The 20,965-nt window shown below is 45.3% G+C and overlaps 1 protein-coding gene across 5 annotated transcripts in view; it reads left to right on the forward strand.

Annotated features, from left to right (window-relative positions):
- SYNPO (synaptopodin) overlaps positions 1–20,965 on the forward strand; it is an 81,301-nt gene that overhangs the window by 21,715 nt on the left and 38,621 nt on the right. Inside the window, exon 1 of one of the 5 annotated variants that reach the window (XR_014164600.1) lies at positions 4,447–5,088. The exons of the other annotated variants lie outside the window; for them this stretch is intronic. The gene's annotated coding sequence lies outside the window, so the exon portion shown is untranslated. Of the gene's footprint in view, positions 1–4,446; positions 5,089–20,965 lie in introns of those variants that run through there. 5 annotated transcript variants of the gene reach the window in all.

Genomic DNA, 20,965 nt, shown 5'->3' on the forward strand with positions numbered 1-20,965 from the left:
GATTTTGCCCCAGCAAAGCAACTGAAAAAGGCTTATAACATGTTAGGTGCCATTCATTGTGCAGAGAGCGTGTTCTCATGTGCATGTATATAATTTTTCTAAATGTGGTTACTGTACATTTAAAACCTGGGGGGTTAATGTGAGTCTTGCTTCTTCAGGGTGGCAGGAGGGGAAGGCAGGGTGCCTTCAAGGGCACTGGCCCATGGGATTCTGCCACCTGAGGCATCTGCCTCAGTCCCAGTGGGCCGACCCTGATTGCACTTTACACCTAGCCAAGGGTGCCCATGAAAACTCTATCCTTCAGTTATTCTCTTCCATAGTATGTAGGATCTCTTGCCCCAGGTTTTGATGCTAGCATGCTCTGTGCAGGGTAAAACAGCAGCATAATGTCATGGTCTAGGGCAGTGTTTCCCAACCTTGTGCCTCCAGCTGTTTTTGGACTACAATTCCCATCATCCCTTGCCACTGGTCTTGCTAGTCAGGGATGATGGGAGTTGTAGTTCAAAAACAGCTGGAGACACAAGGTTGGGAAACACTGGTCTAGGGGACAATATGGTTGTCTGTCTTAGAATCTCACATAATAATCTTTCATCTTTATAAAGCCACGTATACCGGTATATATCTGTGGATGTTTGTCTAAAAACCTTGCTTTGGGATTCCCATGATTAGACTTGCTGAGTCTCACGGGAACCAATTAGGATTAGAAACTGATGAAACTGTGGCATCTTGAAAAGCTGCCCTTAGCTCAGAATGCGGAGATGGGTGGAGCTTTTTAGCTAATCCAGCATGGCCTTTCATATGCTATGATGCCTACCAACAAACCATTTCCAGAAATTGTTGGGTTACTTTAAGAGTCCAGGTTGGACTGCAGACTATTTCCCAAAGTGAAAAACAATTGTTCCTGGATCCTTTTTTAAAATGACAATTAAATAGCAGAGCTGCTACATAAACCAAAGCTATGACATATATAGAAATTATAGTATATAGAAATTAGACGTATGTGGTGCTTTGCCCTGAAATATAAGGTTTGCCTTGCCAACATTGTTAATGATAAACTTTAAACTGTTTCACCTAGAGTTCTCAAAACTGGCCAGTGATTGGAGATGCTTGGACTTTAAAACTTGACTGATTAGTTTTGTAATGTTTTATAGGGACAACTTGAAAGATATAGCTTATTAGCAACAGCTTATCTGGCGCCTTTGCTGTTTTGACATTCACCCGTCATAAAGCTAACCAGTATTATAATTGAAAGGCCTATCGTACACAGGATTGTCTACAATGATTGGCATGGCTGTCTGGGATTTTAAACTAGGGTTTCTCCCAGCCTTACCTGGAGATGCCAGAGATCAAACCAGGGACCTCCTGCATGTAAACTAGATTCTCTGCTACCACTGAGCTACAGCCCTTCCTCGTGTACAGCTGCCACTTGTGTAATCTGCTTTTGCTTGACAGGTTTCAGGAAGCCTCTGTGCACCAAACTAATCTATGAATGGGCCCTCGCTGTTGCGCAGTTGGTGATATTGGTGATAAGGGTCTTCTTGCCTCGGAGGCAGTGTCTGCACTACTTGAATCTATGGGTTTATTTATTTACTTGCTTCAGCAATTTCTATACCACCTAACACCATAGTTTCTAAGTGGTGTATAATGAAGTTACAAAAAAATGTTACAAAGGATAAAATCAGTTAAAATTAAAAAGTCAGAAAGCCTCACTTAAAAGGGCTGCTGAAAACTCTTCACCAGTTGCCTGAAGTTTGAAAATAATAATAATAATAATAATAATAATAATAATAATAATAATAATAATAATAATAATAATAGTAATTTTTTTATTTATACCCCACCCATCTGGCTGGGTTTCCCCAGCCACTCTGGGCAGCTCCCAACAGAATTAAAAGCACAATAAACCATCAAACATTAAAAAGTTCCCTAAACAGGACTGTCTTCAGATGTCTTCTAAAAGTCAGATAGTTGTTTATTACCTTGACATCTGATAGGAGGGAGTCTGTCCGAAGGGAGTTGCACAGAATTGGACCCACAATACTGGCTCTGGGTGGACGCAAGTCATGCATCCAAGCCATGGGGAGACCATAAAGACCTCAGTGATTGGGCAGGGATCTAAGGCATCAAGCATTCCTTAAGGTACCATGGAACCAAGTTACTAAAGGCCTTGTAAATTAATACAAGAGCCTTGCACTTCACCTGGTAGCACATGGGCAGCCAGTGCAAGCTTTTAAGCACCAATGTTATATGCTAGCAGTAGTCTGTTCCCATCAAGTCTCGCCACAACATTTTGCACCAGCTGGAGCTTTCTGGACTAGGCGCAAGGATAAAGCATTTGCAATGATCTAGTCTTGAGCTTACTGGCGCATGAATTACTGCGGCTGGGCCCCCCAGGTTGCACTGATTTACTGTGCATTTGCCACAGATGTACCACAGAACAGAGACTCTGGGAAGGGAAGAGATAACAATGCAAAGACCAACAGGGAAGTAGTAGTAGTAATAATAATAATAATAATAATAATAATAATAATAATAATAATAATAATAATAAATTATTATTTATACCCCGCCCATCTGGCTGGCTTCCAACAAAATATTAAAATACTGTAATACATCAAACATTAAAAGCTTCCCTTAACAGGGCTGCCTTCAGATGTCTTCTAAAAGTCTGGTAGTTGTTGTTCTCTTTGAGGGCTTTCCACAGGGGAGGGCACCACTACCGAGAAGGCCCTCTGTCTGGTTCCCTGTAACTTGGCTTCTCGCAGTGGGGGAACTGCCAGAAGGCCCTCAGTGCTGGACCTCAGTGTCCGGGTAGAACAATGGGGATGGAGACACTCCTTCAGGTATACTGGACCGAGGCCTTGGATGAGAGGAGAGACTGGTGGACAGTGCAAGTGGGAAGAAAGGGTAAGATCCAGGGGTAGAGAAGACATCAAGGTAACCTTCGCCCACCTCACCAGGTGCAGAGGTTTTGGACTACAACCTCCATCAGCCCAGCCACCACAGCTGGCTGGAGCTGATGGGAGTCATAGTGATGGATCTTAACGTTCTAGGGGGGGGGAAAGGAGGGGGATGGTAGACAAACTGAACATGAACTGAAGGTGCCGTCTGCATTATAATAGAAAGATGTTAGGGAGTTCACAGTTGATCTTTGAACTGGGGAAGGCTGGTACTGGAAGGCAAAGACAGGTGCATTTAAACGTATTTGGTTTCAGAATTCACTCAAAAAAAGATTCTTGAAATATATCCCCAAAACAGCTGGGAAAAGTTACAATTTCATGCACATTAAAATATCCCAGTACTAGAGATGTCTGCAGATGGGACATTTCTACAGTGGCGTAGCGTGGGGGGTGCAGGGGGGGCCGGCCGCACCGGGCGCAACATCTGGGGGTTAGGGTTAGGGGCGCAAATCCACGGGTTAGGGGGCGCAAATCCACGGGTTAGGGGGCACAAATTACTTGCCTTGCCCCGGGTGCTGACAACCCACGCTACGCCACTGCATTTCTACTTTTCTGCCTCAGAATAAGGCACATGTGGGCTCCCAAAGATTGAGCTACTGCCACAATAGTGTGAACTCTGCAATTTGGTACACAGGTGGACTTAAACAGCATAGTTTCTTGGAAAACATGAAAAGCAGCCATTTTTTAGTTGTCTCCGATGTATCATCTCCTCTCCCTGCATCCCCTGAAATCTGTTCCAAAGCAATCCCCCATCCCCAAGCTGATGTAGAGGGTGTGTGGGGAGCCGGAGGGCCCAGGAGAGGAACAGGGTGCTTCACTGTCTGCATGGAAGCCCCCTTGCGTCAGCAGAGCTTGCAGTACCAGATATGACCCTTTGCCCCTTATCCTCCAAAAACATGGGGCACGAACGTTACCTCTCAGTAGAGGCCAGCACAGTGCAAATCATTCCTCACCTGGGATTCCTCATCCCTGGGACTTCTGTTCATTCATTTAGAGAGGATGGAGAACATATAAATAGAAATAGAGAGTCACATTGCCTTGGTAACCTGTTGGGGACATTGGACCCAACTCCTAGGGGCTGAGATCCCTTTGCCTCCCCATAAAATATTTGAGGGGGCTGCCCCCCCAAGTTGATGGGCATTGTGCATGCCCCACATCTTGTGGTCGATTATGTGGGGGTGGGTTATTGGTCCTCCTCCCAATATTTTATTTAAGTTGGCATCCCTAATTGGGGGCTGCATGCCTATAGCGGGCAGAGCACCCATCCCCCACATTTTCCTCCCACCTTGTCACCTGCATGAAACTGAGGCCGAGGGCCATTTTCAGCTGCCCTCCGGTCCCCTCCTCCTGGGATCAGCTCCGGATCGAGGAGGGGCGTGCCTGGATTTCCAGTAGCCGCCCTGAGGACCGAGCGGAGGAGCGACTGTTTTGATCTCTGCGCTTGCACAACGCCTAAGCTGCGTTTGCTACTATTAGGTACGACTTCTATTCACCTTTTAGGGAACTGACAAGTTGTTTTTTTAAAAAAAGGCAAGGGGGCGGATAATGCTTCAGGAAATCAAAAGGGCTATATATCTGATGGGGAGAAATGTGTGTGATGAGTTAAAAAGAAAAGGAAAAAAGTGCGCGTGGCGATCGGGGTTGGGAAGGAGCGAGCGAGCGTTGAAATAAATAAATAAAAAGCGAGAGCACCTCGGCAGGCACTAAGCTTGCGAGTCCCAGTGAGTCAGCCGGGCTGAGGCCAGCGCACTCCCTCCGGCTCTCTGGCTGCCGCCGCTGCACACGCAGCCAGAGCGTGTGGGGCAAAGTCAAGTTCCCGGCTGGCCCATCCTTGCTCGCCGTGGGGAGTCCGAGAAAGGGTTTGGGGTGGCGGCGGCGGCTCTCCACCCCTTTTCCCTTTTGACAGACACGGCCAGTTGCTGCGAAAAGCCGGGTCACCCGATCTCCCTTTCGGAGGAGCCCAGGGAGCCGCCGCCGCCGCCGCCAGCAGACAAACAAACACAGAGCTGCTGTGCAAAAAAACAACAACCCCGGCAGCGGGAAAGAGAGGCTGGCGGAGGAGGCGCCTGGAGGAGAGCGAGGAGCCGGGCGAGCGGCAAAGCGGGGAGTCGCGGGGTCCGGAGCGGAGGTAAGAGGCGGGGGCGTGGAAGGCGGAGGGGCTGCGGGGGAGCGGCGGGCAGAAAGGAAAGTGAAAGCTGCGCCTGCCCTCCTCGCCTCCAGCCGGATGGGCTCTCATGCTGAGCAGCGGGCGAGCTGAAAGGAGGGCCGGATGGGTGGCTACTAGCCGCGGGGCTGGGAGTTGAGGGGCGTGCCAAGGCGACCTGCCCCACGAGGCCCCAGGTAAAACCTCTCCCCCCCCCACGCCAACAAGCGAAACCTCCTGGGATCCCCACCCGGTGCGCTTGTTTGGTTGCGCTACTTGTTGCTCGCGGAGGGCTAGCCTAGGGGCAGCTGATGTCACTTCTTTGGCCGGCTTGCGGTGTTGGCGTCTCCTCGCTCGCTCGCAAGAAGTCCCTCGGAGTCCAGCGATTGCCGCCCAGCTTCCCAGCTGTTGCCAGAGAGGGATCCGATCGCCTCCTGCTGCGACCTCAACAAACTCTTGGGGGTTGTTTTCCCTCGGGAAGAGCTGCCACGCGCGTCGGGGCGCATATTGGGTGGGGATGGTGCTTTTGGAGAAGTCTAAGGACAGCCGCTCTTGGAGGGGAAGCGTCCCTTAAGGGTCTTCCCCATCCGTAGGACTTAACCTCTGGTATAAGGCATCGATCAGTATATAAACGCCCGCAGGATGACGGACCTGCTGGGTGATTGAGGTTGCTGCTGCTTTTCCTTCTGCTTCTTTCCCAACGTTTGCACTTTCTGTGGGTTGAGGGGGTTTACTGCATGTCCACCCCCCCCCATGCATTGATTTGGAGAATCCGATTCCCCCGTGCAGGGCAACGATGATGCCCGCAGCCTTGCTGGTGTCACCAGTAGCTGGCATGGCAGAATAGAGGAATTGCAATGGTCAGCAGCAGCAGGTGTTGGGAATGGCATTTGGGAGGGATGGAGGGGAAAGGCCCTTTCCCAGTACCTCTATTCCAGGTAGTGCTTTTCACACCTTCGGGATTTGCACTAACAGAGAGTGCACTGGGAGCTCCCATGAGGAAGGATGACCTCATTCCAAAGGCACGTGGGTCTCTTTGGCTGCTTGAGCTTAAAATGCAGTGAGGCTTCTTTTTCTCAATTCGGATCGAGGCTGGTTTTGGGAGGAAATGCATCAAAAGGCACTATTTCATAAGAAATGGCAGGAGAGACATGGACTGTGGCTAATGTTGTGTGGTGGGAGAGCACTGGATGGGAGTGTAGACACAGCCTTTAATTATACATTTGGCCTCTAGCCTCTGCAGACCTTCTTCATGTGGTGGTCAAAAAGGAATGGGTTGACTTGCAAATTTGTATATTGTGGTGCCTGAAAGCAGAGGCAGGAGGAGAACAATGAAGAGAATCCTGTGGGATGTGATGGAGCTGAACATCTTCCATATTTTGGTCATCAGGTCTTGCATCATGTTATTCACTCTCCCCTCTCAGCTCAGCCTGTCATTCAGGGTTAGTTTTGCCCTTCCATCTATTATCACCTTGAAACCCAACAGGCAGAAAGGAGGGAGTATAAATAGAAATTATAAGTCAGTAAAAATAATCTGCCAACCGGAGAGCACTTCTGGGGGATGAGTCCATTCACAGCCATGTCGTCCTTTGCTCAGAGCCTGGGTCTTCAGGCATTGCAGCCAAAGCTTTCTATGCATCAGGGATCCACCATTCATATTTTTAGAATACTTAAGCTACCTGTCACTTTACTTATTTATTTATTGCATATGTATATCCCCCACCTTTCCTCCAAGGAGTTCAAGGTGACATAGATGGCTTTTCCCTTCTCCATTTTATCTTTACAACAGTTGGGGAGGGTTGGTGACTGGCCCAAGGTGAACATCATGGTTGGTCCTAGTCTATCACTCTAGTCACTGCAGTAAAAATACCCAAGGAGAAGAATACTTCTGAGCCACCTCTATGGTGTCTCTTTCTCTGTGTCTAGCCAACAATTCTCCTGCCAATGCTAAATCAGATGAAACCTCTTGAAAGATGTGGGCAAGAAGCCACAGAAAGTTTAGTTGCTGTAGCTGTCCTGCCCACTAGGCTGCCACACAACGCTGGGCAAGTCACCTTGCTTTTCCATTTGCCAGTAATTTTCAAACTTTCTACACTTAAAAAGAACCGTTTAAAAATGGAGTTTCTTTCTGAGATGAGAAAACCCCAAATGTCTGCACAGAGCACCCCTCTGTGTTAGAGAAGAGTCTGGCGCATGCTGGAAGGAGTGCTGAACAGGCCACTGGGTGTCATCAATGTTGTTATTTTTTGCCCTGATTCAAAACTATATCCTCCACATCACTTAGGCCAATCTGCACGAAGCCCTGCATATACTCAGAACATACTTTAAAATGTACCCAGTAGTGTTGCTGGAATTCTGAAATACAGGAAAAGATTGTCATTGGTCAACATGGGCTTCTTAGGAATGGAGGGACATGAGAAACTGCCTTAAACTGAGTCAGACTAATGGCTCCATCTAACTCAGAATTGTCTACATTGACTGGCAGTGGGTGTCCTGGATTTCGGGCCCTAGGTCAATCTCAGCCCTAACTGGCGGTACCAGGAACTGAACCCGGGAACATCTGCATGCAAGGCAGATGCTCTGCCACTGCGCTGTGGGCCTTCTCATTGAGGGACCTCTCATAAAAACCACTCAGAAACCACTGCTTTGTTCTATAGTAAAAAAAAATCAATGTCCTTTTTCTGAGGAATTTTTATAATACTCCGGGGCTTGGGGTCTCAAAACTGCCTGAACAATCAAATATCTCACCCATCACATTGACTCAAGGTTCCACCTGCATTGTCCAGTCAGGTCTTGAGTGATAGGAATTTAGAAGATAGCTTTCTAGAATTTGGAAGCTGGAAGGATGTTTGTGCAAAGGATTTTGTGAGTGCTCAGTCTCATCCCTGAGCAATGAGCAGGTTGAACACTCATACTTACAGCTACAAAGAGTACCTGTGGATGTTTATGACACAATAAATGTGCTAGTCATTAGTCTTTATGGTGCCACTGGATTCTATGGTTCTGGAGCGGATATTTTGCTACAGCCAACTAGTAGCACTAATCTCCCAAAGTGTGAGCCCAGCAGCTTTCTTCCTTGAGTGAAGTAGCAAATGCTGCACCCACAAGTCAAGATACATGGTACCCAAGGCCACGCAAGTTATTTTGCCACCCAAGGCAGAAAAATCAGGAAGCATATCCTTTCCATGTCAGCAATGTGGCAATAACTGAATAGCTAGCAATTTGCTGCCCTTTCACGAATGATTCCCCAAATCAGCTGCCTAAGCTGACTGTCTCACTTTGCTCAATGGTGGGGCCAGCCCAGCTTGACTTCAGCAATTCAACCAGAGTATGCCACACAGGCAAGACCACAGTGGAAGCAGTGGTGAGTCTGTTGCCGATTTGTATTACATCCAACAAGTCCCCTAGTAGGGCAAAGAATTGGCAGGTGTAATGCATGATTTACAAAAATGAGAACTAGACAGAGATCGATGGAGGATTTTTCTTTTCTTCAAAACTAGGATGATTCTTGGTGGGTACAGGTTTCAGCTTTTTGAGCAGCTTCAAATGCTGATGAGTTCAGTTTTCTAGAATTCTCCAGTCATTGGGATCTGGCATTCCTTTAAACTCATATTCAGACATGACAAAATTAGCCCAGGGCTACTCTCTCAGTAACTACAGATCTGCTCTGGCATTGGCAAATTGCTGAGTGACTATTCAGGGCAAAAGGGTCAGCCTGTGATTGCAAAGGAGTCATCATGAAGTCAGCCTAGAATACCGGTGTATTGCGCAAATGATAGTTGTCTTTGGCTGGTTTTGTGGTGGTGCCATGTGTGAGCTTCAGTGACATGCATAGACTGGACTGGATCTTCCTTGGGAAACAAATGCCATCTCCCACATGGTGCCCAGGAGATCTGAGCAGAGTTGTCAGTGATTATCTATACCCTTTCAGATTCTTTGCTCATCATCTATGGTTTGTGTTGCTGTATGTCAAATGGACTCTCTTTGTTGATCCTCTCACTAGGTGTCAGGCCAGGCACAATCCACTGGCAAATTTTATTTTATCTCAGATTGCAGTTATGGCTTCACTAAAGTGTGTATTTTCATCACAAGAGTCCCAGCTAACAGGGTCTGTGAATGGTTTTTATCCATGTGCTGTTTTTTCAATGGTGGAGATGGTACGAACCATTCCCCAGGAGGAATTCAGTGTTGCACTATTATGATCCTTCCATCAAAGCAAACATTCCTGATTGCCAGATGGAACCATCTCCCTTCTCCTCATCCGCCCCCCATGCATTGTTCTGGGGGTTCTCTTGACACCCCCCACCCTGAGCTGATTTGGATAAGGAGAGAGGGAAAAGCCCTGCTGTGCTAGCAGGATTCATTGTGCTGGCTCCCACTTCGCAGAACTCTTTAGTTGAGTCCTGCCCCAGCCTCCAACATGCTGTGTTGGGGAAAATTTGCTTTCAGAGATAATAGCTCCACAGCTTCCATGGCTTCTTGGATATTCCACAAGGGATAAGGCAACTGTCCTTTAAAGAGCTTTCAAGTAGAGCAACATTCCATAAGAACATTTATCTGAATAACAGTAGCTTTTTGATGAGAGAAGCTATGGAAGTTTATGACTTCCTTGGAACTCTTTATTTGGAACAGAATGCTCTGGGAGGAAGTTTTTTTGTGGTTTTGCAGATTCTTAGGAAATGACAAACTTAAGTTCAACCTTTGCCAGATAGGTATCTGTATCACCAGGCTGTTTCCAGCGGACGATACCATCTTCTGATCTCATGGTCTAGTGGAGACGTCCGTTCTACTCCTTTAAGAATGAACAGATAAGAGCAAGTCACACTTCTTCAGTTTGAAAGGAATTCAGACTAGGCTTTGTTACCTGGACCTGTGATGCTGTGAGATGTGCTGGCTGCAGGGTTGTGCTTTGAGAACAACAAGATGGCAGCAGATCTCAAGGAAAAGCACCCTAAAACTTCTGCCCTCTAACCCAGACTTCACAAACCTGGTGCCCTCCAGTCACTGTTGGATTACAGCTGCTGCGGCTGGCAAAGGCTGCTCTGACTCTCATTGTTTACTGTTCACAACATGCCATTAAAAATAGGTTCAAAATCACAGGTTGTAGTGGTATTGCCTAGTGCTGGGAGGTTGAATAACCTTAGGACATCGCTTGTGTTTCAGTGTAATCTGCAGAAGTTCACATCCATTGTGTTGCTCTGTTACTGTTAACTTTTTAATATGCTTACAATATATATTTCAAATAATCTCCAAAAGGATCTGCCCAATTTTGGGCAGCCGCCATCATTTACTTGGAATGTGATACCTACCAGCAATATCTAGAGACCATTTGTTTTTGAGGTTCTTCTGTACTAGTTATAAGAGTGAGGCATTATATTTCATCTGTACATCAGCCAGGGCTGCCAGGCTGCAAGCTGGTGAGCCTACCTTTCGCTGTTGATAAAGGTATGTTTTCCAGCAGATGCAATGGTAGACATTGTAGCTGTCTATGCTGCTAACTGCTCTAGGATAAAGTTGTGTGCTACTCATTTGAGCAGATGGGACAGTATGGCAAGGGATGCCACCAAGAAGTAGCAAAGTGGAAAGGGCAGGGGTGGCAATTACTTCCACTCTATTAACATTGCAATTGATAAAAGTAACTGTGGGTTCTCTAGATTGCTGCTTAGTAGCTCTCATATATCAGCTACATGCAGAAATTGCAGAGAGAGAGAGAGAGAGAGGAGGGAAGAAAGGAAGGGCAACATTTTCCTTTCCTGGTCATACAGGGCACTATTTATTCTACCTTGGGCCATTTATGTTTGTGTATGTAGGCCTTGGGTCATTGCTGAGCTGCTGGCAGGTGTGGCAGTACTTACACCTGCTAAGGCTCACCTTAAAAGAAGCAGTTCTTTGCCCCCACTGTTCTATCTCCCACACTCCCACAGGAAGAGCATGGCAATGCGAAGACTACTTTTTGAGAGCTTTACACAATGATACAAGTTCTCTGAATACCTTCTCCATCACAAGTCAATGCGCATAAAGGGAAAAGTCTTCCCACCAGGGTCAATGAGTGTGCAACATCCTCAGAGGAATCAGGGTTCCTGTTTCACTTGGACCAGATGGAACTGCAAGCCCTGTGTTATGCAGAGCTTTGATGTGTGGGAGCAAAAGTCTGAAATTTCATAGGCGGACAAGCAAATGCGTACTGTATGTTGCCTAACATGGGGGATGGGGGGGGGAATATCCCACACAGCTGTTGCTAAGGCAAAGAGCCAGTCAGTTGTCTTGCCAAGAAACCTGTCTTTATTTCTTTATTGTCAAAAACCTGAAGCATTTGAAGGAAAATGCAATGTTTTCCTTCTCTGGTTATATATAGGATGCTACATTATGTATTTAAATTATTTATCTTAAATCACTACATGGGATGAATATATGTGTGTTTGTTTGTGCGCATTCACACACGTGCGCACACACATGCATACACACACACACACACACACCAGGTCTTGGGGTCATTTCTTGTAGGCTTGCCACTGGCCATGAAACAAAGAAAGGAAGAAAGTCTCACCTGCAAAGAGATTGCTCAGCTGACTCAATCCACCCCTGCCTGGCTCATTTTCCCTCACCACTGAAGTTGACAAACCCTACCATAAGCTCATTCAGCCACACTGGATAACATTCCTAACATAATATACCTAGCCTGAACAAAGCCGTAACTCACACCAGATACAGTCATGTTGCTACCGGAATGGAATCCAGACAATAATCTTGCCTGGCATTGTCTGGTGGTGAGTACCTTTTACCAAAGGCTCGGTAGAAAACATTGTTAGAACGAGGGGGAGACAATAACCCTGCCAGCTCCACCTCATTTTCTTTTAACCCTCACAATATCCTGGAATGAAAACAAGGAGGCCAGAATCCAGCAGGAAGAAGAAGTGTGCTTAGACCTGTGGACTTCAGCTCTTTGCTTGATGATGGGCCCAGTATATTAAGCGAGAATGTGCCTTTCTCCTCCTTCTGCACATGTGGATCCATCTGGATGGTGCTAAATTTCCTTGAGTCCATCGGACAGTGCCTCTGCATTCTTTAATCTCTGGTTTCTGGGATTAGCTGGGGAGCTTAAAACAGGGTTTTCGAAAAGCATTTTTTGAAATGATATACTTTATTTTGATTCCATGTAGCTCATGGGTTATTTTTAGCTTTGTAGATCCTCTGGGCATCTGAGCAGTTCTTTCTCTTACTATGTGAAAGAGGGTAAAAAGCTTTGATGAGAAATATATAGCCAACCGCTATGAACTATCTGGTACCTCTCATTGTCTGTTTCTAGCTAGCTATTGAAATCCCTCAAAGAATAAAAAAGAACAAATAAAACACTTATAGCAACAAAGCAGATAAAAACTGCAGCCAATATTTTGTTTTTGAGTTAGCTGATAAACATTAAAGCTGGAGGACTTCTTTTAAAAATAAATCCTATGACTGTTAAACAATTGTCTTTGGGATTGATGATGGTGCAGTAATGTATCCAATAACTGTGAAATTCTAATTGCCTTTAGTTTTTTAGGAGCTGGGTCAGTGACCTTAGTGGTACATGGTTTTTCAAGGAGGCAGTTTTAGATATTTTACCAGGTGAGGAAATAAGTGACTGAGAGAGATCTAATTACCAACCATTTTCATGTTCCTGTTGTTCATTCAAGGCTTCAGTCCTATGCTTCCATGGATGCAAATCCCCATTTCCAAGTTAGCATCTTTAGGATCAGGCTGCGCAAGTGTTAGCCCAATATGCAGCCATTCAGCCCACTAAATCATTTTACTCCAGAGGGTGAGATCCAGTGTAGTGTGAATGGGTGTCTGCTCATGCAACAGTGCTTCTCCTTCCTGGCCTACCCCTTACCCGCATTGCAGGGGGGTTGGTCTAGATGGCTCTTGGGGTCCCTTCTAGCTCTATGAGTCTATGATTCCATGACCCCTGCACATGCCCCAAATCTGCTGTGGATGGTTGGGAGACATTCTGGAACTGGTTCTGGGGAGTTGGGGGAGAAGGTAATCTAGAAGTCCTTTGCAGAAGCAGATTTCCATTGTGCAAGCAGTCTCCCACAATTGGATCTAACCCATGGTTGGTTTCCTTTGTTTGAAAAACCTTCACTATACACACACTCACTGCAATTCTTCTAACATTCATGAAGCGATCACGTTGCCGTTATAGTAGTATTATATGAATAACATAGTGCTAACGGAATCAGTTGTTCCCTGAAAAAGTTATTGGCTGTACAAATCAGAGTAGAACTCCAAAAACAAAACTTGAATTATGCATGAAGTAATATGAAGTAGACCTTCCAAAGGCAGCAAATTCCAGATGGGGCATTTTACCACTCCTAACTCTATATGTGTAATGATTGTATTACTATGAATCACCCTGGACTCAATTTCTGATCAAGGGCCTTATGCAAATACTTTGAGCAACCCCTCCCAGTGGCATTAAAGGGATAAAGAGAGGTGGACTTCCCCCTTTTGAGTACAAAAATATGTCAGGCTGGCACTAGAGCATTGCTGCAGCTGGCCAAGTCTTGTTTTTGGTGGGCACAGTAGATAATATAGGATAAGCAGCCCTGAGTTCAGAAGTGCTATATCTTTGCTGTTCTGCCTGCACTCTCAGAGGCAGTGCTCCTTTATATATGAGTTCCTGGGAACTGGAATCATAGTATCATATAATTACAGAGTTGGAACTGACCCTGAGGATCATCTAATTATTAGGCTTTGGGGAATAGGATCCCCCTACGGTGGCAGCAAAGAAGCAGAGAAAAAAGAAGAGTTCTTGCCAATTAGTTTATTCAATAATTACAGTGAGAGACAAAGGATTGCGGTCTCTCTCTCTATCATGGTGTTGCTCCAAGTAAAGTCCCACCCCCGTACGTCTCCCCTATTAGATGTCACTCCTGCGCCCACTAATCTGAGCTTTCTGCTTCTGACCTCTCTGTTCTAATACCCTCAATGCCCGCCTGGTTCTGGGAGGGGATGGAGGTCAGGAATGCTTTCCAAGGACACTAAGTCTGTCAGCTGTCCCTCCCCTGGTGCTTCTTCTTCTTCCTGCTGTTCCTCTCCCAATATTTCCCAACTTCTCCTCTCTGCAGCCTCTGAACTATGCCCTTCTGCAAACCACTGTTCTAAATCTATACTATCCTCCTGTTCTCAGGAAGGTTCAGGAGAAGGGGGGGCAACCCCCACCATTCCTCCTCAGTCCAGCCCCTGACACTAGTCCAACTCAAGTGTTGTTGCAGTCAGGTCCTGCTCGCATGCTTCCCATTGGAACTTTGAGAAGAGGATGCTGGACTAGACGGGCCTTCAGTCTGGTCAAGCAAGTCACTTCTTACATTCTTACTTCAGGAGGTCAAGTGTAATGATTTTTTTTACATTCCTTCCCATCCTAGAATTTTTTTTTATTTTCACCAACACTGTCTCTTATCTTTGGCACTCAGCTTCTGAAGAAAGGAGTGGAAGTCCTTGCCACATAACGGATTGACTTTGACAGCATGGAAAGAAAATGTGAAGCTTTGAGTTTCAGGGATGTAACTGGAAGTCATGACCATGACATTTAGAAATCCAGGGAGCTTGTCAAGTGACAAATGCGCAGGAATAAATTCCAGTGGCTCTCAAACAGCTCTGGGCCTGTCACCATTTTTACTGAATGCTCTCTCGACGTACCGCCGGAGAGGCTGTGCAGGCAACTAATTTCCCCCTTGTTTTTCAACTTTCACTTTTTAATCCACAGCGGGTTGCATTGGCTTATATATTTAAAAGTATCAGGTGGATTTGATAGGGTGGCTCGACACACTTGTGACCAGTTTGTTGAGCGGAGCGGGCAGTTTCAGACTCACTCAGTATGGATGCATGTTAAATCACTGACAGTGCAACCCTAAACATATTTACTTAGAAGTGAAGCCCATCATCTTCAGCCATTACAATTTTTGATCCATTGAAGGGGCACAGGGGGCAGAAAGCACACAGACATTGGAGGCAATTTACCATCCCTCTGCCATTATGTTCCAATTCTCTGATCAAGCATAGCGCAGCTAAAGTGTGGATAAAATAGTAGCCTCCGAGAACAAGACTGGGGCAGGGAGATTAAAGTTTGGAGGTGGGGGGAATGAGATTGGGTTGTTGTGTGGATTTGGCCACCACTGTAGAAAAGTAAACAGCAGCAAAGCACTTTGGGTAAGTCTGCAGCAGCTTATTTTGGCATGATTTACCAACAGAAATAGCATGAAGACCTTGAGGGTTCTGCCACAGTCTGTTTACTGACGCTGATTATTGCTCGGCTTTCAGGTCTCTTGGTACATTATTCAGAAGGTACTAACCTTTTTGCGGTTAGTGTGGACAAATACGCTGTGATGTCAACCCCTCCCAATCCTGGCAATTGTCCAGCCGGTCTGTTCCATTATTCCCCTTATCTCTTTCATTCTCTCTTTTACTTTCTTTTGTTGATTTTATGCTTAGCCACTCTTTTTTCAGGGTACTAAGAGGCAGTACTTTCCTGACTCTGCGTAACCCTGGCTGCTAAACAATCCTATGGCGAACTCTCAGGGTGCTCCCCCTTTCCATGCCATATCACTGACTTTAACTTGATAACTAAGGCTCCGATCCTAACTCCAATAACCTGGGAGTAAGCCTCCTTCAGCTCAGTAGAATATATATCTGAGTTAACATGGTTAGGGCTGTAAGGCTCTCCTTTTAGAAACAGGTTGACTCTACTCTTGCCATAAAACTCTAGAGTGCACTAAATTTTAGTGACTAAAACATTCCCGCGTCGACCTTGATCCTATGCATTTTCTTCTCTGAAGTTATTTCTGTTGTGCTCAGTTGCAGTGCTCCAGTGAGTAAACATGGACAGGATTGCAGCCTTAAACGGATCTAGCAGTTATCCCCTCCCACAGGCAACCTGGGAACTGTAGGTGCAAAAGAGGATAGGGAAAATCCGCTTAAGAAGATAGAGAAAACCCTCAACACTACTGATAAACTATGATTCCAAGGATTCTTTCAGAGCAGGAGTTGCAACCTTAGTCCATGGGTCATATATAGCCCTCCAAGAGGTTTTGGGTGCGTCCTCCCATGTTTCTGTGACAAGTTAAAGATTGATTGATTGATTGATTGATGCATACATGCATGCATTCATAAAAACCAAACCACTCACCACCTTTCCATTTAGGGGAATTTAGGATGAGGGAAGAAGAACTTTGAAAAAAATAATATTAATTAGGAAAATCAGTTAAACTAAATACCTTTTTAAAAAAAAAAGTAAAATAAAATAACCGGTAGGAAATAAGGAAAGGAATGGCCTCACTTTGGATACATAGCATCATCATCATAAATGCATTAAATAAAAGAAGTTTTAAAAAGTAAAATAAAATGTAAATAGAATGAGTTTGGGAGGATTAAGGAAGGGAATGGACTGGCTTTGGGTGGAAAGAATTTAACATGAGTTTGGGATTAATGAAGGGAAGGGATCATTAATGCGATAAATGCCAGGAAGGGGATGAAGGGGAGAGTTAACATATTCTGTGTATTCAGCATTTAATTAAAAATGAATTTAGACGGTATTAATTTTTCCACAATGGCCACACCCATTTGGCTCCCTCTGCTATAGTCTATGTCATGGCCGTTAAATTGCAGTATACGTCTACCCTCAGTCAGACTTGCTACTAGCAAAGGGCAATCTCTGGGATGCTCATTGCCCCTGACACTTTTCTTTCACAAGTGGCCACAGCTCTGAGAAAGCCAAGGTGGAAGGTCACAAACACTTTTGGGTTCATTGCAGCCATATTCTACAGACCCAGGTAATGTTTGTGATGCCTCCAACGAAGGAGGTCAACATTTATACAATGTCTTCTGAAGCTTACAAATATTCTGTCTAGGTCTGAAATCTTTCGCCTCATTTTCTACCTTCAGTGGCAACAGAGCAGAGGCATTTCCCACCTTCCTTCATGGTGACCTTCAAAGTAGCCGTATTGAAAATCTGTGTCACTCCTCTTCACCCTCAATAAGAAACTTAACATTAGTGTGTGTGTGTGGCATTATTCACTGTGGGAAAACACAACTTGCTTCTCCATTAAGAGGTTTCACATAATAGATGGCACACATAAACATAATATCAGCAGTCCAAATCACTATAGCAATTTGGCCGTAAATGCCTGTCATTTCTGCATTGTATTTTAAATCATGTGTGGAGGTTTAGCCGTCATACAATATAGGCTTATTTTTAAGGGGGCACAAGTATTTATGAATAGGTGCAAAACAAGCCTTTATTTTGCTTCCCTCAGTCTGAAATGAACATTAAATGGGTGGAGACTCTCTTCTTATGGCTTCTTCGCCTATTTTCATTTAGTCCTTTATAGGTGTATTCCCCACTGTGCAATAAACTGGCCCATTGAACTGCTTCAAAAGGCCAACAGGAGGTGGTCAAATGAGACCCTCTTTTTAAAAACAAAAAAACCCACAAGCAGTATCTTTCTCACATCCTTGTTGGGACAGATTGCCTTTCCTTTCCTCTTTTGAGCCCTTCAGATTTGTCAGCATTTCATAGATTTGTAGAAATCAAGTGACTTGTTGCTTAGGCAGGGGCGAGGCACTTCACTCTATCACAGGCTATGTCCCCGGAATATGAAATCAGATTCAGACCCAGAGCTGGATTTTGTCCCTTGAAAAGCAGTTCTGTTGAGCTTGATACAGGAAATTCTAGCTGCTACATCTTTCTGCACCTGAGTGCACAGGGCCAAAGAGCCTCTTCATGTTCTCATCCTGACTCCCCTTGCTTCTGCCTGCTCTCTTCTTTGCCCTCTGGAATTCACTTCCAGTCCCAATGGAAGCAGGGAGAGGGGCAGTTCGAGTGATGGAGACTGTGGTTACGAACTCAGCAGACTGGAGAATTTGTAGCTGCTTCCATGCCTGATGATATCAGCACCATTTAAAATGTGATGTAAGCAGCACCCAAATCTATCCCAGAGGAAAGAATGTGCCAACTGGTCTGTGTTAGTAGCACCAGCGTATTGTATAGCAAGCAGCATTCTCTCACAAAATCGAGTATATTTTTGGTAATAATCTGCACAAGAGACTCCCCTGTCCTGAAGAGGGATGATATTTTAAAAAATTCAGAGTAATGGAGTGACAATCAGGACAGCTGGCAACCCTGCTGGCAAGACCATCTCAGCGTGAGAGTGGATTAAATGACATCTTAGGCCTCTGTTGACAACTATTTTTTTAATGAGAGACTTATTTGGAAATGGAAAAGGGATGAAGGGCCAATGGAAAAGGGATGAAGGCCACCCCCATATTTACATCCATATAAGCTGAAACAGAAAACATAAAGAGTCTGTTGCCTTTCCAGCCCAGCATCCTGTTCTCACAGCAGCCCACCAAACAGCTATGGGACCTGAGTGCCACACCACAAGACCTAATGCGTTTTTCCTAGAAAAATAGGTGCTGGTACTCACCATGGAAGTTGTTATAGTAAGTGCCACACTTTTTAATCCAGAGAGAGAGAGAGAGAGAGAGGTGCCAGGACTGTGTACCCCTGAGAAAAAAACACTGACGAGACCTAAGAGCAGTGGGCAAAAGTTCTGTTGTTTTCTCCTTTCCTACGTGAACACAGGCAGATCTCTCATTTTACTATGCACCTTTCAGCCAAAGAACTCTTCCTTGCTACAGACACTTTAGCAAGCACCTCCCCTGCACCTAAGCTGCTCATTCGCACTTGATGGACTCATGCTTGGGAATTATCTGCTAACAGGAGAATTCTAGCAAGGCATCTGTTCACACTGTTGCTGAGCCCTTCACCTGTTTCCCGGAGCTGTGGAAACTCCCCCATCCCTCTCTGCATTTGGAAATGTCTGCTGCATGGGCTGGGCACACCATATTACGAATTTCCATACTCTGCCCACAGGCAAGCATAACCTGTGCTCCAGCTCTTTCAGTGAATACCTGAGGTTCACAATAAGATGAGCGCTCTGCCAAAGGCCGTGATGCTGTTGACACGAGGGAGGAGGTTCGAGGTTCGCTTGCTAGCAAGCGTCTCCCAAACGACCTGAGGGCATAAAAGGGACATACTGGTCTTGAGGCCGGGTAGGAGGCCCGTCAGCTGTATTTTCTTAGCTTATCTGGCCTTAAGATTCGATGACAGAATGCAGAGTTGAAGATAAAAAATACACCCTTTGAGAGTCTTGTACCAGAGAGTCCTACAGCACAAGTAACAGCAGCAGCGTGTGATTGGAGAGGGTGTCTGAGCAGCAGTGGTGAACTCCTGACTGTTTCTTCCAGTTTTTCATTTTCCCATTCTTCAGTTCATCTCTCTACATTTCCACACCAGTCTGCATTTTAAAAAAACCAACAACCAACCTCCTGAAAGTTCTTTAGCAGTTTAGTGCAAATTTCTCCTAATATATACGTTTTTGTATAGAATTTTTCCTGATTACACATTTTGGCAAAACAATTTCCCACGTATAATGCAGTGTGTGTGTGTATTTATGCAGTAGGAGAATATATACAGTAGGAGAAAGTGTGCATAAAAATGCATATACAGGTGTGTGTGTGTACCAAAACCACACACACATGTATATGCATTTTTATGCACACTTTCTCCTACTCTATGCACTTTTGGGTACATTACTTGGCTGGAGAACCACACTGCAAAATTTGGAGAAGGGCAAATTTCAAAAAATGTTTTGGTTTGTGTAATGTTTCAGAAAGGGTGGATTTGGTAGGTTCACCTTTAAATGGGAACTGAATCCATTTTCTCTGCTATTCCTAGATGGAGTGGAATGAGGCAGTGGTGAGGTCAGAGTTGGCAGGGGTGGCCTTGCCACCACCTACTCTGCTTCGTCTTTGTCTCAGTGAATGCCAGGAAGGCAGCACTGTTTCTCTAGCCACACCACTGCTGCAAAGAAAAGGACCCAAATAACGTTATAAGAATTCTTTCCCAGGGCCAGTGGAGTTGCGGATCTAGGCATTATGCTCCGCAGTCCACAACCCACAGACAAATAAAGGACCACATAGGCTGCTTTGAATCAAAACAGGCCACAACCTTATTGAATACAGATGAAAAAGGTTTGGCTTGGGCATGGGGCAATCAAAATACTTCTGGCCCGCCAGCGGAAATGTCACGTAGGTCAGTCCTAAGATTTACATCAAATAGGGAACCCGACAAGGGAAAAGGAGGTAGAGCCCCAGGTGAAGGCTGCTTAAATAGCCAGGGAGCAGTCCTGAGGGAAGCCTTCCTGCTCCGTCGACTCCGCCCCCCAGCCCAGCCTTCTGGGATGCAGGCCAGGATCTGGCTTCTGATAGGTGGATCTGGCTCTGATAGGGCTTATGCTCACGCCCCCATCCGAATGGGTCTCCAATGAAACGATTCCCTCATCGGGGCCACAGAGAAGCCTCTGCCGTCCTGCAATGCCTCCTTACCAGAAAGGGACTTATAATACTGTCTCAGTCAGCTTTGTCTTGCATACTGAAGCAGACTTGGGAACCAGAAGTAATTTTCCTGTAAAAGAGACTCTTTCGGCTCTTGCCCACGGGAATTAGAAGTTATATTTCACCTGTAGGAATTTGAAAAAGTCTGGGTGTGTGTTTTTTTGAATGGATGTTTTAGCATTTACTAATGCTTTTACAGAAAGTTGTACTTATATTGGTACAATGCAGGTATTCCTTGGAAATAATTTGGGTTTCTTTATTTGTGGCGCAGACTGTAATACTGAATAAGCCAAACTCTGAGGATCCACGCTATGGTACTTCTTGAAAGCCTGTCAACTGATTATATGTTGCATTCTGGCTGTGATGTGTGTGAGCCCCTTTTCTTTTTTAATCAGAAATATCTGCATTAAAACAAAAAATCAAGAAGTGA

The sequence above is a fragment of the Podarcis melisellensis genome (assembly GCF_964234715.1).
Source record: "Podarcis melisellensis genome assembly, chromosome: 2".
NCBI classification, from domain to species: Eukaryota; Metazoa; Chordata; class Lepidosauria; order Squamata; family Lacertidae; genus Podarcis; species Podarcis melisellensis.